Here is a 15,916-nt window from a genome sequence, read left to right on the forward strand (position 1 = left end):
TGAACCAGTTCAACTGATATATTAAAGACTAGTTCAACTGATTGTCCAGCCGATAGGTAGTTCAGTAGATGACCTTCAGAAGCTCGGCCAGCTGATGAAGAGCTCAACTGATGAAAAGCCCAGCTGACCAATTCAAGTGAAGTAGCGAATCAGTTCAGCTGACGAACCAACTGATTTCTCCAAACCAGTTCTAGACCAGTTCAAATGATAAGATCAGGACTTCAGTTAGGAGTCGACCAGTTTGCAGAACATGACAAGCTTATCTAAGTGGAATCCAGTTGTGCACAATAGTATAAGCAATTGTACAGTCAAAGGAAAATAATGAACATTACAGCACAGCTTAAAGTCAAGACGTTCCAGAATGACTATCAGAAAGGACAAGACACAAATATCGAGGAACAGATTCAAACTACAACAGACATATTTGATGAGTCTTGAAGAACTGTCACGAAGCCTCTATAAATACAAGATCAAGACCACCAACAGATAAGTGTGTAAAAATTTGAGAAAATAAGAATGACACGATCAACGGATATCAGCTTACAAGAAGCAACCATCCCATATTTGAGAGAAAACTTCAACGCGTTATCAGTTTAGATTAGAAGCACAATTCCCTCAATGTGTGAGAACATTTTCTTTTTGTCTTCATAGATCAGTTTTCACACACATGCACAATCATTCACATATACACAGAGAATAGAGCATATTGAAAATCTGAGTGAGTCTTGCACAAGGACATTAAACTTGTGTATGTAGTCTTTCACACAAAGATATTAAACAAGTGTTAGCTAAAAGGTGTTGCCTTCAGTTTAGGCTAGAAGTTCAGTTATGCAGTAGCGTAAGTCTTAAGTTGAGTGGGTTTGTACAAGGTATTGTATAAATCAAAGTCTTCTTGTGGAACCTACCCGAGGTGGTAGAAGGGATGACGTAGGAGTAGTTGAAGTGTCCGAATATCCATAAACATATCATGTGTACTTAACTATTTAACTAGCATTTCTAAATTAATTTGATCACATAGAGCTGATATCAGTTCAGTTCTCACCATAACTGAACTGATACAAGCAAGAACTGATCCACCTCATTTTAGTTATTCAGTTCACACGAGGAAAAAGGCTTTCAAATTAATCAGCTTTCTTAACGAATGATTATTTCGAGTATTTTCTGCTTGGTTAAAACCAAACCCGATATAATTTATCGGTGTTTACATTCTTAGAATACGAACTATTGTAGCTCATTGAAAATATTGTGTTTGAAGCACCCTCGCATGTGTTAGAATTGATCCATCAATGAATGTTAGAACCGATCCATCAATGAAGTACATCAAAGAACTTTTGAAGAAAATTGGCATGGAAACATGCACTTCTGCCTCAAATCCAATGAGTTTTTCATCTAGTTGGTTCATTATTATATCTTATTGCCAGTAGAACAGACATAATATTTGCAGTATGCATTTGTTCTAGATTTCAATTTGATCCCAAGCAGTGTCATTATGTAGCTGCAAAACGTATTTGAAATATTTGATGGGAACTCAGAATGTTGGTTTATGATATCCAAAAGATTCTACATTTAACCTCATTGGCTACCAGATGCAGACTATGCAGGTTGCAAGTTGGACATAAAAAATACTAGTGGTTTATGTCAATTTATTGGTAATAGGTTGATCTCCTCGTTTAACAAGAAGCAAACTTCCACTGTTTCTTCTGCTGCAGAAGCAAAATATTTAGCTGTTGGAAGCTGTTATTGACAAATACTTAGGATTCAACAACAATTAAAAGATTATGAAATCAACGCCTCTGAATCACACATATTCTACGACAATACAAGTGCAAAAGCCAATACTTACAATCCAATACTAAACTCTAGAACGAAGAACATAGACATCAAATATCACTTCATTAGAGATCATGTACATAAGAAAGATATTCGTCTGGAATATGTGTCTACAGATCTTCAAGCACTTGATATTTTTATCAAAACATTACATGATGCTAAGTTTTCTTACTTTCGCAATATGTTTTGTCTAATTGATTTATCTTAAGCATTAATTCAGGGGGCATGTTACTTATTATGGCTAAGATCCTAGTAAATCTCGGTATAATAGATCAAGAATTTGTTATATTGATGAGACAATGTCTCTGTTATTTTGGTTTTACTGAAATTGTTTTTGGTAGTGCCTTTCTCGGAAGACCCTACTATATAATATCTCAAATTCATTCCTCCTTTTGCTTTCTATAAATCTTTGTTTGGACATCCTACTGATTTTCTTTTAATATTATTTTGGGCTTTTAAATCATTGGTAACTCTAATAAGACCAACCTTTCAAAATTTTGAAATAAAACGCAAAGATACTAACACGTGTCTTTATGTTTCAAATGTGAGGCTGTAGATTTATTTTAACCGTCATTATTACATTGCAAATTTTCACCTTAAACCTTCAATTTTTTTTCATTCTTATTCTCTTCGCAAAATTTTCACTCGGTCTTTCTTACTATTCAACTACAGTAATGGAAAAAGTATACAACTTGAATGCCCAGAAGATTTACTTTGCATCTCTTTATACAGTACAAGATACTCATCTGGTAAATATGTTTAAAACTTTGGAGACATCTAGTATTAGAACTTTTCTGGAATCACCAGCCATCATTAACAAGACTCCGTTGCTGGATTTCTTTGTGAAAGACTTTAACAGAAGATGAGAAAATAATATTCACTCAGGGTGATAAGACTATTATTATTGACACCGATTTGCTTAGTTCCACCTTTTCTCTTACATTTCTAGAATCATTGATTTTTCTGTCATATCTAAGGAAGACATGGCTGCTGCTATGAGGAAATTCTCTACTTTAGGAGAAGAACTATCTCTGTCTTGCTTCAAGAAACTTTTGAAGATGGAATTTAAAATTATTACGAATATTGTTGCCGAAGCCATTCTGGTCAAGGCATGAATTTTGACAGGCTTAATAAAGAAAAAGCACAGGTGATGACTGTTCACGTCGGAACCAAAGTGAATTGGCATCTGTTACTTTCAAAGTAATGTCTGAAATGATTCAGAAGAAAAGCACTGGCTTTTTTGTTCAATTAGTAAATTTCTGAAAGATGTGAGATTTAATTTTATCGCGGAAAAAGATGGTACTTCCACAACTATGACCGATGCTGAAAACATGATTGCCCTTCAACCAAAGCCCTTTTGTTTTTGAGTTCATCTAGGTAAAGAAAAAATAGGTCCGGGCAAGAGGCCACCAAACCTCAACACAAACATAGGAAAAAGAGGAAGCTCGCCTCTGTAATCAGTGACTCTGACCAAATTGTTTTAGAAGAATATACTGCTCAGACTCAACCTCTACCCAAGCCAACCCCAACCAAAAAAATGAAATAAAGCCAAACATTTGAATGAAGAAAACAATAGCCATCACTGATCTTGACGACGTCCGACTCCAACAAGTTTAAAAAATATTGTCATCCCAGATCTACACCCAACACCATCCAGCGACCTTTCACCTCAACTCGCTATGGCTCCAGTTTCTATCCCAGCTCCTCGACAATCATTAGTGGTGGGATTTAGCACTGCACCTCTCACTTTCCCACTTCCTCAAAGAGGAATGGTCATTCGAGATTCTATTCCAGAATCAACTGACTCAAACATCAAATTCCCATTTCCACTAACAAAGGTAAAGGGAAATTGTCAGTAGTCTCTATCGAATCAGAAGAGTTCCGACCCTTATCAACTATTCAAACTGCAATTGACCTACAAACAGAGGAGGTCGAGCGATTATCTTCTGAAGAAATCTCCTACTTTGATGAATGGGTTTTTATTCGAACCACTTAGCACATCTCATTTTTCTAGGAAAACAAGGGTTCTTATAATGCATCAGTGAGATTGGAAAGAAGAGTGCTTGATTAATCTTGAACTTTTATCTGTATGGTCCAAAATTAAGACGACGTAATCAACTGCATGCAAATCTAGGAAATATGAAAATAAGTCATTAATTGATTTACTTGCTTAATTGATTATGTGTCAAGCATGACTATATGTTAAATAAGATTTCATTGTCATTATGCATAAAACTGTATTTTTAAGAATTATTCAAGTTGCGATCGAAGAACGGAGACCGAGAGCTGAAAAACGTAAAATGTTTTTATTAAATAATTGTTAATTATTTAAAATGTGGGTGTTGGTTTTTCATATTTTTAAAAATAAGGGGTTTTGAGGTGATTTTATACGCCGGGGCGTAATTTTTATCGTGCTGGATTTTCAACAAAAATACGAACTTTTTGGCAACCCGGCTATTAAATTCACAAACTTATTTTTACCAAAAGAATTTTAATATTTTAGTTAAATTCTAATTAAGACTAATGGGCCTAAATTGTTGGCTTAATAGGCCTAACGCCTTGTTAGTGATTAATTAGTATTTAAATATGTTAACCCCTTCCCTTAACCTTATTTATCCCACTCAAATTTTCAGAATTTTTTTCTCCCTAAACTCACTCATACACACGACAACACACACCACAAATTGAAGAGGAAAAATCGAGAATTTCCAAGGGACTTTCAAGTCAAGGTTCTTGCCCCGTTCTTCCCCATCGTCAACGATTAATCCTGTGTTAAATACGCAAAGGCACGCCTATTCTTTCCTTCAAAACATCATCACACCATAATAAGCTTTTATGCATGAATTTTGTGGAAAACAAGTTGTGTAGTTATTTATTTTTGTTTTTATATGAATATGCACTTTTAATGTTTGATTGTTGATCCGAAATCATGTATTTGTTTGGAGTAAGGGGCTGCCATGATATAGGAATAGACCAGCATGTTTTCACGGGTGTTTGGACTCCAAACCATGCGTGCACACACTGCACCAGACCAAACAAGAGGGGAACCACTTTCTGCACTAATTATCGTGAGGGTTCGGCTGTTGTTCTTCATGGTGCGGCTGGGATTTGGCTGGGACCAGGGGCTAGCCAGGGTCGTGGGGGAGTCAGGGCTAGAGTCCTAGTCATGCTAGGACTCGAGCTAAATTGGCTGAGAGGAGTCCTTGCCAACAAGGAATCCTACCCGAGAGATGCAAGAGTCACGCGCAGGTTCAGTGCTTGCGCAGGAGTCAAGGGATCGGCCTGAGGTTCAAGGGCTGGGCTAGGGTGCGTCCTTAGGTTCCTAAGAGATTGCTTAAGGGTCAGGTCTAGGGGCTAAGTCCTAAGCGTGCAGGAAGACACCTTCGCAAAAGGGAGTTCTCGGCTGCAGCATGGTTGGGGTGGTTAGGTTCGGTTCTATGGTTAGGGCTCAGGACCGTGGGTTCCTAGGGTCCAGGGGGTGGCCTAAGGGGTTGGTCAGGGTTTGGTTCAACTTGGTTTGAGGGTGGCTTGAGAAAATCGAAAGATGGCTCGGGGTCGAAGTTTTTAGGTCAAGTTAGGGTTTTAAAAGCTAAAATAATTGAAACACGGCTAACGGGGGTCGAGTCGTGGTTCACAAGGGCTAAAATAATATAAAAGATTAAGTTTTAAATTTAGGAATTTTATATTAAAGTTTTGGATTTTTTGAGATTAAAACACCTTCGAATCGACTAATTACGAATTAATTAAAAAGCCTAGTTTTCAAGCTAAATAAAATTATAAATATTTTAATTTAGGCTTAAATAATTATTTGGAACATGTTAGAGTCAAATAAATCAAGAAAAAGTCAAAAACTAAAAATGTCACGTCCAGGGGTAAAATAGTCTTTTTACACCTAAAAATTAGTAAACGTCATGACAGTGCTCTAATTTCTGTTTTATATGCTAATATGATTATTTCACATGTTTACGCATTTTTATATGATGAAATATGATTTTTAAATGTTCATGAATTATTAAGGTTTAAATTGGACATTTAAAAGATATGTTGCATGCTTGGTTTCAAAATAAAATGATGTTATATGCATGTTTTTATTAAGTGATAGAAATACGACATGTTGAAGGACGTGAAGGGATTGTGACTAAATATGTGATATGTTGGAAATATTGTGAGGGTTATGGTCCCAGTGGGAGCCCGACGATCGTGTTTTCTTGGATACGGATACGAATACGAATATATTAATACGTTGGCTAGGGCCCAGTTGACTGGTAAGAGTGTCGCTGGTGCCCCCTGCCGCCCAGTAATGTGGTTTTCTCTAGATGGATCCATCGCCCAATACGATTAAGAATACGAGTCACAATCACGATCTGAATTCAACGAACACGAACATGAACATGAATATGGATATGGATATGAATATGCTTATATGATTATGGTAATTTTTAAGTTTAAAGTTTATGCATCATAGTGAAAATGATATTTTAAGTACAATTATTTTTCACTGTTGTATGTGAACTGTATTACGTATTACTTGTTATCAAGGATATGATGTGTTGAGTCTTTAGACTCACTAGTTGTGTATGATGCAGTGATGTTAATAATTATGATATTGGAGGACTTGATGGGTGATTTGCTGGACTGTCGGTGCGCATAACTCGAGGATCAGCGCTTCTATTTTTCGCATTTAAGTTTATGATTTTACATTGAAGATTTTTACGACATTTTATATATGCTTTTGAGATATTTTTGAGAGGTTTAGTATGAGCTACAACTTTCAACATTTATTTTTTTTAAGTTTGGTAAAACGTTTTACGATTTTCGGTTTTGACTATTTCCTTTGGATTTTCAAATACAATTTGGATGGTTTATTTTAAAATGATGCAAAAATATTTTTATGTATTTTAAAATGATGTGTTGAGTGTTTAGACTCACTAGGTGTGTATGATGCAGTGATGTTAATAATTATGATATTGGAGGACTTGATGGGTGACCTTGCTGGACTGTCGGTGCGCATAACTCGAGGACCAGCGCTTTTATTTTTCGCATTTAAGTTTATGATTTTACATTGAAGATTTTTACGACATTTTATATATGCTTTTGAGAGATTTTTGAGAGGTTTAGTATAAGCTACAACTTTCAACATTTATTTATTTTTAAGTTTGGTAAAATGTTTTACGATTTCTGGTTTTGACTATTCCCTTTGGATTTTTAAATACAAGTTGGATGGTTTATTTTAAAATGATGCAAAAGTATTTTTATGTATATGTATAGGTCGAAAGTTTGAGAGTTTTAGAAAAAAATTCTAGTACTTTTTAAGAAAACGAATAAGGAGACGTTTCACAATCGGTGGTTGAAGAAATGAACAAAAGGAACTTCATTCTTCTGAAAATCAAGATCCAAAAGCTAATTGTAGCTTTAGCTGTTCCGTGATCAAATTATGATTTTTGAAGTCCAACATCATTTCATGATCATGCCTTATTAACTCAACTTTAAAATGATTTAAGGACTTTGAAGTGTTCTGTCTCCTTCATCGAGCAAAATTTGAGCGAGGATGCAGTTGTTGGCATTCATGAGCAATTGAAAATTAAGAAAGTTGAGGAACAGACCAAAAACCTTCCGAGGGATAAAGTGGTATTGTCACGCCCCGAGTCCGGGCCCGGGCCTGCGTGACTGCACAAGGGGCCCATATAGCAACTAGTTCGTATTCGTACTTGCTTTACGAAAATGATTAACCCAAGTTGTTACGAAAATGATTAACCCAAGTTGTTATAGAAGTCCATTGTAAGCCATTATAAACTCATTTTAAATGTTTGATTTTTTCGATGTGCGACAAGAGTATCAGAAGTATCAAGTACTCCACGTACTACTGTTCTTGTGAATCAACATCAGCCCACTTATTCACTGTCTTCTTTAAAAGATTTTTCTGCAGTAGAAGAAGTGATCAATTACATTACCAAGTAGCCTCTGTCCAAGTAATTGTTGCTGATCCCGCTCCTACCATAATTGAAACTTTAGAATCCATTGTTCCACCCTCTGTCATCATTATTGTTTCTCCTGCTCCCATTTCTTCAATCCAAGAATCTGCGATTCCTGATCTTGTGATGTTCTCATCTGAACATCAACAGGAAACGAGGGAAATTTTGTCTGCCGCTCAGCAATCCGGTCAACTTGTGACTACTGAAATTCTTCCAATATCTATTGAACCAGACCCTCTTATTGATCATCTTATGCACTGGCTCCAATTATCGAGAATCTAGTATAAACCTCAGTTGCACAGACCGAAGGTGCTGACCACCTTTTCCATATCAAAGATCGCATTAATGCAGAATCTCCTTCTGCTGAGATTCAATCAGTTTTAGAAGTTGAAATTGAAGAACTACAACGTAGCTGCGCAAAGCTAACATAAATCACAAAAACTATATCTTTTGAGCAAGCCGATGTAAAACCAGGTTTTGAACTGTTTAAAGAACGTCTGATGAAAAAGGTCGTTCGTATTTACGAGGATTTTCTCGTATGTCTGTTCAACTCGTTATTTTCAAAACTGGCATTTTATAGAATAAGGTGGATATCATTGTTTCTCAAACAACACTGACACCAAGGACATCAAAGTTGGATGCATGAATGAAAATTTGTCTGATTTCATTCATTGGGTTAAATCCTATGCTGCAAAAAAGGGGGAAAAGATGCTACGGAAAGAGTCGAACAAGATGCTAGAGCAGAACCAAGAAACACATCAGGATTATTATCTCAGAGTGAAAGTGTTGAGATTTGAGAAATCAATTTCGATGAGGAAGCGTAGATAGTAGAATAAAAACCTTTTTTTTATTCTTTATTTTATGAAATGATTTTGACTAACAATTGCTCGTATTTCAGTCGTAATGTTATCAATTTTGATTATCTCTGCTCTTGTCTAGTTTATTTATTTATTTTTTACTTTTTTGGTTTTAATATCACCACAAAAGGGGGTTGTTAGGAATATCTTAACTGTGGTGCTAATAATGACTTGAGAAAAATTGGAACTCTTTCATAGGTTAAGAAAAATAAAAACAATAGTCCTTATGATGTTTACATTTCATTAGTACTTGACCAGAAGAAACATTAGTCCTTATGATGCTTACGTTTTAATAATACTTAACCAGAAGAAATAATAGTTCTTAAGATCCTTACATTTCAGTAATACTTGACCATAAGAAAAATATTCTCACGTTTTTGTTGCACTTAACCATAAGAAACAATAGCCTCATTATTAGAAACCAGAAACAATAATCATACTGGTTGTCATTTGTTAACCGATTTGTTTAGAGATTGTGTCTATTTAATGTGACCGTTTTAAATCAATAGTCCACTTCATTAAATTTCATTTCATGAACCATAGTGATCATTTATTACTTTTACCATATTTGGACATGAAACAAATAACAAGTCTAAAATTGATACAGGTTCTCTCAACAGGCAATAGAGCCGTTCTTATCTAAACATTGAAGAAGGACTAAATAAGAATTTTTGAGTGATTCACGAACAACAATTGATCTATCTATCTCTCTATCGAAAAGAAGTTGTTCAATCACTCTCGCACCCAAGCTATTCATATATTCGATATCTGAAAATCCAGCACACGCTTAAAGTTTATATTTGATTTAGAAGATCACTTGTGTTATTATTGTTCACACTCATTCTTGTACCATCTACTGTAAAGTGTGTGAAACATTTGTAATATGTGGAAAAGTCTTTCCCTAGACCGATTTTATTAAGTGTTGAGTTGTAATACTAAGAGTTTCAGTAGGCAAAGATAAGTACTACTGAAATGGATTTGTACAAGAGTATACTAATCAAGGTCTTTTAGCAATACTGTCTAGAAATATAAGAAGGGAAGACATAGAAGAGATTGTCTTTCGAACTTCTAGAAACAAGCCTTGTCTTATTGTACTATCTATTGCTTTAATGTTTCACCCAAGTGTTGTGGGCTGTTTCTGCATTTATTGTAGTTTACTGCATGTTATCATTTGAACGAGCTTAGCTTCAGACTTCTCAAAAAAGTCTGAAACACTTTTTCAGTAGTAGAGAAGAAAAAGTTGAAAGTGTTTATTCAATTCATTTTCTAAACACTCTATCGATCCTTACAATGTTTAAATTTTCAATGATATAAATTTTAAATGCATTAAATATATGTGTAATTTGAAAATCATTCTTCAAATCATTTATAAAATCAAATCATTTTTTCCAAGTCAAACTTCAAAGCAAACTCAACAACTTAACACATGCAATGGGATTTTTGCATTAACCTTACATATACTCCATATATTTAACACTAATATATGGAGAAACAAGAACATGGCACTTGAGTTATTTATCATATTTAATTTCTCTCGTAGGGCCAATTCCGAATTATTTGAATATTTCGTAGAAGAATTTTTTGAAATCTTCCATATGAGCAGCTTGCAGGTACAGTGCAACGACCACAGAGCCGTCCCCATCACGCCCTGGTATGATCAACGAATCACCGTCACAATCATGAATTCCAGGGCTCATAGAGATTTCATTCCCCCAACCAAAATCATGGCCGTAAAGCGGAAGTGTCGTCCAGCTTGTTACCCATAGATTCGGATTTCCAGTGAACAGCCCTTCATTCTTCTTTAAGGCATGAATATCTTGTAACCTTGATAAATCTTTTAGATTTTTCAAGCTATCAAGAGTGGAATGCACAAACTCGCTCGAGACCTTATTTATTGCTTGTCTTATTCTGCTTGCAGCGTAGCCTGAGGGCTTCGTTACGAGATCCCCTGAACAATCAGTTACAATCACACTGATTATACCGTTGCCGAAGTAATTTTGAGGTAATGGTGGCTGGACTCGATTACGTATATCTAAACAAATTCCCAGTCCAGTTGGCTGCTCATATACGTGCCTACGAGCTTTGCATGCACACCTCCATATGTGCGCTGCAAGGGAATCGTGTCGGCTAAAGACGCGATCGCCATCATCAAACGGCCTCGTTCTGTTAGCTTCATTCCTGAGCATTTCAACTTGGTTCTTTGTCAACTTCAACATGGCAACTGCATTTTTCTCTTCCATCCCATTTTCATAGCCGGATTGGCGTTATCAGAAGCGAAGGTTCATACATCTCGTGCTCGAAGCAATTTCGCGCAGATGGGGGATCCCCAGCCCGCAGCAATTTCTTATCAAAAAAAGGTGTGTTGCCTAATGATTCTCCGCGAGCTAGGTTGGCCCATTCGGAGAAAAAATGGAAGGCACTTTTCCCATCAACGACAGCATGGGATAGAGCGTGACTTAGAGAAATCCCACCACATTTGAATCTAGTTAGCTGCACAAAGACCAAGGGGATTTCTTCAATGGGGGCTTCGTAGTTTATTTGAGGAATAAGGTGATGGAAAGCGGGAGATGGAGTGAGATCACCAAGGTCATCTAATGAAGCATCGATCTCCACTTCCGTGAGCTGAACACCCTCCCCCTTGCACTCGAGCTCGAGGCGAGACCCATCTAGCCATCGCAAACGACCTGCCAAAGGGTAAAAATGCACCAAGATTCTCTTCAAAGAGTCTCTTAAGGTTGTAAAGATGATCTCTTTTTGTGCGAGCCAAGTTTCCGTAGGCCGGTAGAAGTATATAACTGGGGTGTGAGTGACCATACCGATTTGGTCGAATTCGGTTAAGGGCATAACACCATTCCACGTTGGCTCTGCTGGCTGCACTAGGCAAGAATTTTTCAACACAACTTGCATATCTCTAGCTAATATAATTGATAATGGATCTTTAGGTAGGCGGTGTTCCGTCTCCTTACAACGAAACAATGAACAAAAGTAGAGATGCAGATGGTGGAAGATTTGCAGAAAATTGAGTTTATTTAAGGCACAGCTTGGAGAAGGGGATGGAGACGGGCAAACTAATCCTCTATGATCTCCATTAATTAATATATGATAATTAATAATATTTTTTTAAAAAAAGGAAATGATCAATTAAGCCGGCATGTCCATTTTAGGTGTTATTTATCATAGTTTTAAGAACGTTGTTGCGGTATTTTGGAGCGTCTACTACAAGAAAATATACATTCGACAACACGCAAAAGACAACGGTTTGGTTTAAACAAAAACCGTCACTATTAGCGAAATTTAGACAGTTGCTAATTTAAAAATTGCGACGGTTTTATTAAAACGACGGCTAATTTATGAGCGATGGTTTTACCAAAAATCGCCCAAAATTGTCTATAAATACTCGCATTTTCGGTCCATTTTCTTCCACACCTTCCACATCTACGATAAATTTTTCTCTCTTATACGATTTTTGTTTCGATTTAGGGTAAATTTTTTCGCTTCAATTCTTGGTAAATTTCTAAGTATTAGTTAAGATTATGAATATTATTAGCTTAGCAATAAGTTTTTTTGTTAGATTTATTAAATTATAAAAGTATTTTTTTTATTTTACTTAAAAAAACTAGAGATGGATTATGTCTAAATCGTCGCTAATTAGCGTGATTGAGCAAAAACTGTTGCTAATTAGCGACGGTTTTGGACTAAACTGTTGCTAATTAGCGACGAATTAGTCAAAAACTGTTGTTAGTTGTAGCGACGGTATATCAATTAGCGACGGTTTTTTACCGTCGCAATATATAGCTACGAAAACGGTTTAAAACCGTTGTCATTGAATGCACTTTCAAAAACACTGTCAATTACAACAGTTTTAAATGACCCAACGACAACGGATTTTGTCGTTGGGCGTTTTTGTTGTAGTGGTCGAGTGTGTATTTTATGAATTTATTTTATAATTTAGATATTGGAGTTACTCCATATTTGTGTTAATTGTTTTTGTAAGTCCGTCCTTTTGACAATATTTCCCACAAAACAATCAACACAAATGAGGAGTGAATCAAATACACAAATTATAAAATAAATGAATAAAATATGGACTTGACGCTATAAAATCCACAACAACGGAGTCAAAACTATGCGAAATAACACGTAAAATCAACACCTACCACCCCAACATCGTACTTTTATTTGCTGTCTTGCATACCTTCATACAGAAAAAAATGTTATGCATTTCTTGGACCCATAATTTTTTCCGGATGAAAATTAGTACAAAACATTGAAAGTATAATACATATATATGATGTTTGAGTACAAAATATTTCAGATATGATACTAATATGTAATTTTTGAAGACCCAAATAAGTATAACAAGTATTGGTAGTAATACTCATTTCTTTTCTCGGATGAAAATGATACAAAACATAGAAGATGTAATACTAATATACGATAAATGTCTCAGATCTTTTACTCATATATGATTTTTGATGCCCGAACATGTATAACAAGTATTGGTATTATGACCATTGTCTTTTCATGTTTAGATTTAAGGAGTTAAAAGCCACTTTCCCCGAAAAGAACATAACTTATCAATGATACTTTTTGGAACCATGTGCTCGTGTTTGTGTAAGCCAATTTTTATATAAAAAATGAGCAATTACATTCAGAATCGATTAATTATTGGGTTAATTGTATATATCACTGTTGTGAAATCTTGATGTTTCTAATCTCCGTAAAAAAAATGATTTATTGATGTGATTCTTCGACCACGAAAAGCAAACGCGCTCAAGAACAGAGTCACGCGTTCGATTCAAAGAAACAAAGAAACGGTTATGTTGTCTCGATCTTTTTAAACAAGTAAGTTTGTAATATTCACCTCTAAATTGCGAAAAATTTAGCAACAAATATTAACGAGATAAACAATTTATTTCAAGCGAACTTTCAAAGAACTCGTCTTTGACAATCCGAGTGAAGAACAATCGACAAACGCCACAAATTATTAAACTTCGATACGTTTGATTTGAGAAACACACAAAAGTGTATACAGAGCCAAACTTTGAAATTTGAGAGAAAACTCACAAAATATTATTAAAATCTCAATGTGTAATTGTTTACAATGGATAAATCGTGTATATATTGTTTACAAATCAAAAGGATATCAAAATCTAGGTACCAAAATAACTAGGACACTAAATTAGGTTTTTTCCGCAACGGCGCACTGAGGCGGTAATGTTTGGCCGCCCTAGCGCCAACTCTTCTGGATTGGGCGCGCTGGGGCGGTATAGTTTGCCCGCCCTAGCGCGGAGGTTTTAGGACTAGCTTCTTGGACAATGGCTTTGGCGATGGGGCGGTAATGTTTGACCGCCCTAGCGTCGGGCTCTCGGGTTCGGAGTCTCGATTTCGTCGCCTCTTCATAATTTAGCACTTGAATAACCTTGAAATATCTTCCAACTTCATTGCTATGCATGCCAAATTCTTTGAAGTTTTGAGTCTCAAGATTTAGCATGTCATGCCCCGGCAGATTCATATCATACTCCCCTTTTTCAAAAAGATTTGTTCTCAAATCTTAGCTATCTACGCAAAAACTAAGCACGTTGGTAATAAAAAGAACTAAATTATCAACATGTTTACCTTTCAACACTAGATCGTAGATGCCATCGCCCACATGCACTATCAATGTTTTGATCCCTAACTCCATAATTGCCTTCACTATCAACTCATAAACCTCAACATACACCAAGTAACAAATGACACCAAATGATAAAATACCATTAAGTATCACAAAAATTAAGTTCCTCCCCTTCTTAGACCTAGTTAACAGCATAACAAAATTCATACCAATGTACGACTATAATTCACTAAGAATAAGAATTACTTCATGCAACTCATAGAAATCAAGCTCAGATGCCCTTTCCCTATATGTAACGCACTCTTCGCTACACCACTTAACATACCTCTTCATATACAACCAACACATATAGTCATGCAATATGTCAATTATCAAGCAATTACAATACGCCTCACTATCACGTAGCTCATGCAATGAATAGAGAATGTCAAGTTTATTTTCTTTAAACATATATTCATCATGAACATAGAAATTCTTATATTCATTCATGCTCTTTTCACCACTATCAGCAGCCAAATAATAATCATGCTAATAGGAAATGTTAAATGTACTATCCACGCAATCATTTAACATCTCACGAAGCTTTAAGCCTAACGCATACAATTCATGGACATGACTAAGTTTTATCAATTTGAAGGCTTCTGAAAAATCAAAATCAATAACATTGGAGCTTAACTCAACCAATGCCTCACCTCTCACTTCCACAACTCCTTGACAAAAACGTTAGTTCAAAGTTAGACCCTTTAGACAGCATATTTTCGACACTCCCTTCGAATGATTTAAAAGAACGAAACATCGAATTAAGGTAAAGAAGCAGATCATACCTCTCGGTTGTTGCGTTGACAACTAACCTTACCTCATTACAATTGCACTTGAATTCTTCCGGCTCAAACCATGGGGTTCTCCCTTCAACAAGACCATGGGGTTCTCCCTTCAACAAGAATCGTTTGTCTCCTTGTGATGACAACTCCAAAATCTTGAAAAGAAGAAATAACATTGCTTGGGATTGAAAAGGCTATATCATCAGAACGAGAATAACCCACTTTGTACAAATGTACATAAAAGAGTTTATGCAAGAACAAATAACTCGCAATATCACTCTTTTGGGTCTTTAATTTATTTTTCTTTTCTTTTTCTTTTTTCTTTGGCCTTTTTTTCTTTTTCATCTTTTCTATCTTTTTTTTCTTTTCTATGACCATCTCTCTTTTTTGTTCTCTCTTTCTTTCGGCCATTTGAAATTTTTTTCACTCACTTTTTGGCTTGTCAATTGATTGTCAAGAACTTCTTCTTTTTGAATCAATTGAACAACTAAAATATTTTGTTCCTCAACATGTTCATGAGTTAAAATTGCTCCATGTCTACTCCTCTCTTCCTTAATAGACAAATCATACACTTCTTCTCCACCTAATGACTCAGATTTCACTATACACCATTTAACTTCACTCGACTCACCAACTAGTGGAATACTGTCATCAATAACTTTATTAACCACAACATCAAATTCAGGTTCCACTACAACATCAATTCCAAGTTTAGGCTCAACTACAAGTTCAACTTCAAATTTAGGTTCAACTACAACCCCAACCTCAAACTAAGATTCAACTACGATCTCAACCTCAATTTGCGGTTCAAGCTCAATA

General features: G+C 35.7%; 1 pseudogene; it reads right to left on the reverse strand.

Moving 5' to 3' along the window:
• Positions 1 to 10,084: 10,084 nt before the first annotated feature.
• On the reverse strand, positions 10,085 to 11,729 carry LOC140818170 (spermidine hydroxycinnamoyl transferase-like; annotated as a pseudogene).
• Positions 11,730 to 15,916: the final 4,187 nt, after the last annotated feature.

The sequence above is a fragment of the Primulina eburnea genome, chromosome 17 (genome assembly GCF_022965805.1).
Source record: "Primulina eburnea isolate SZY01 chromosome 17, ASM2296580v1, whole genome shotgun sequence".
Classification (NCBI taxonomy): domain Eukaryota; kingdom Viridiplantae; phylum Streptophyta; class Magnoliopsida; order Lamiales; family Gesneriaceae; genus Primulina; species Primulina eburnea.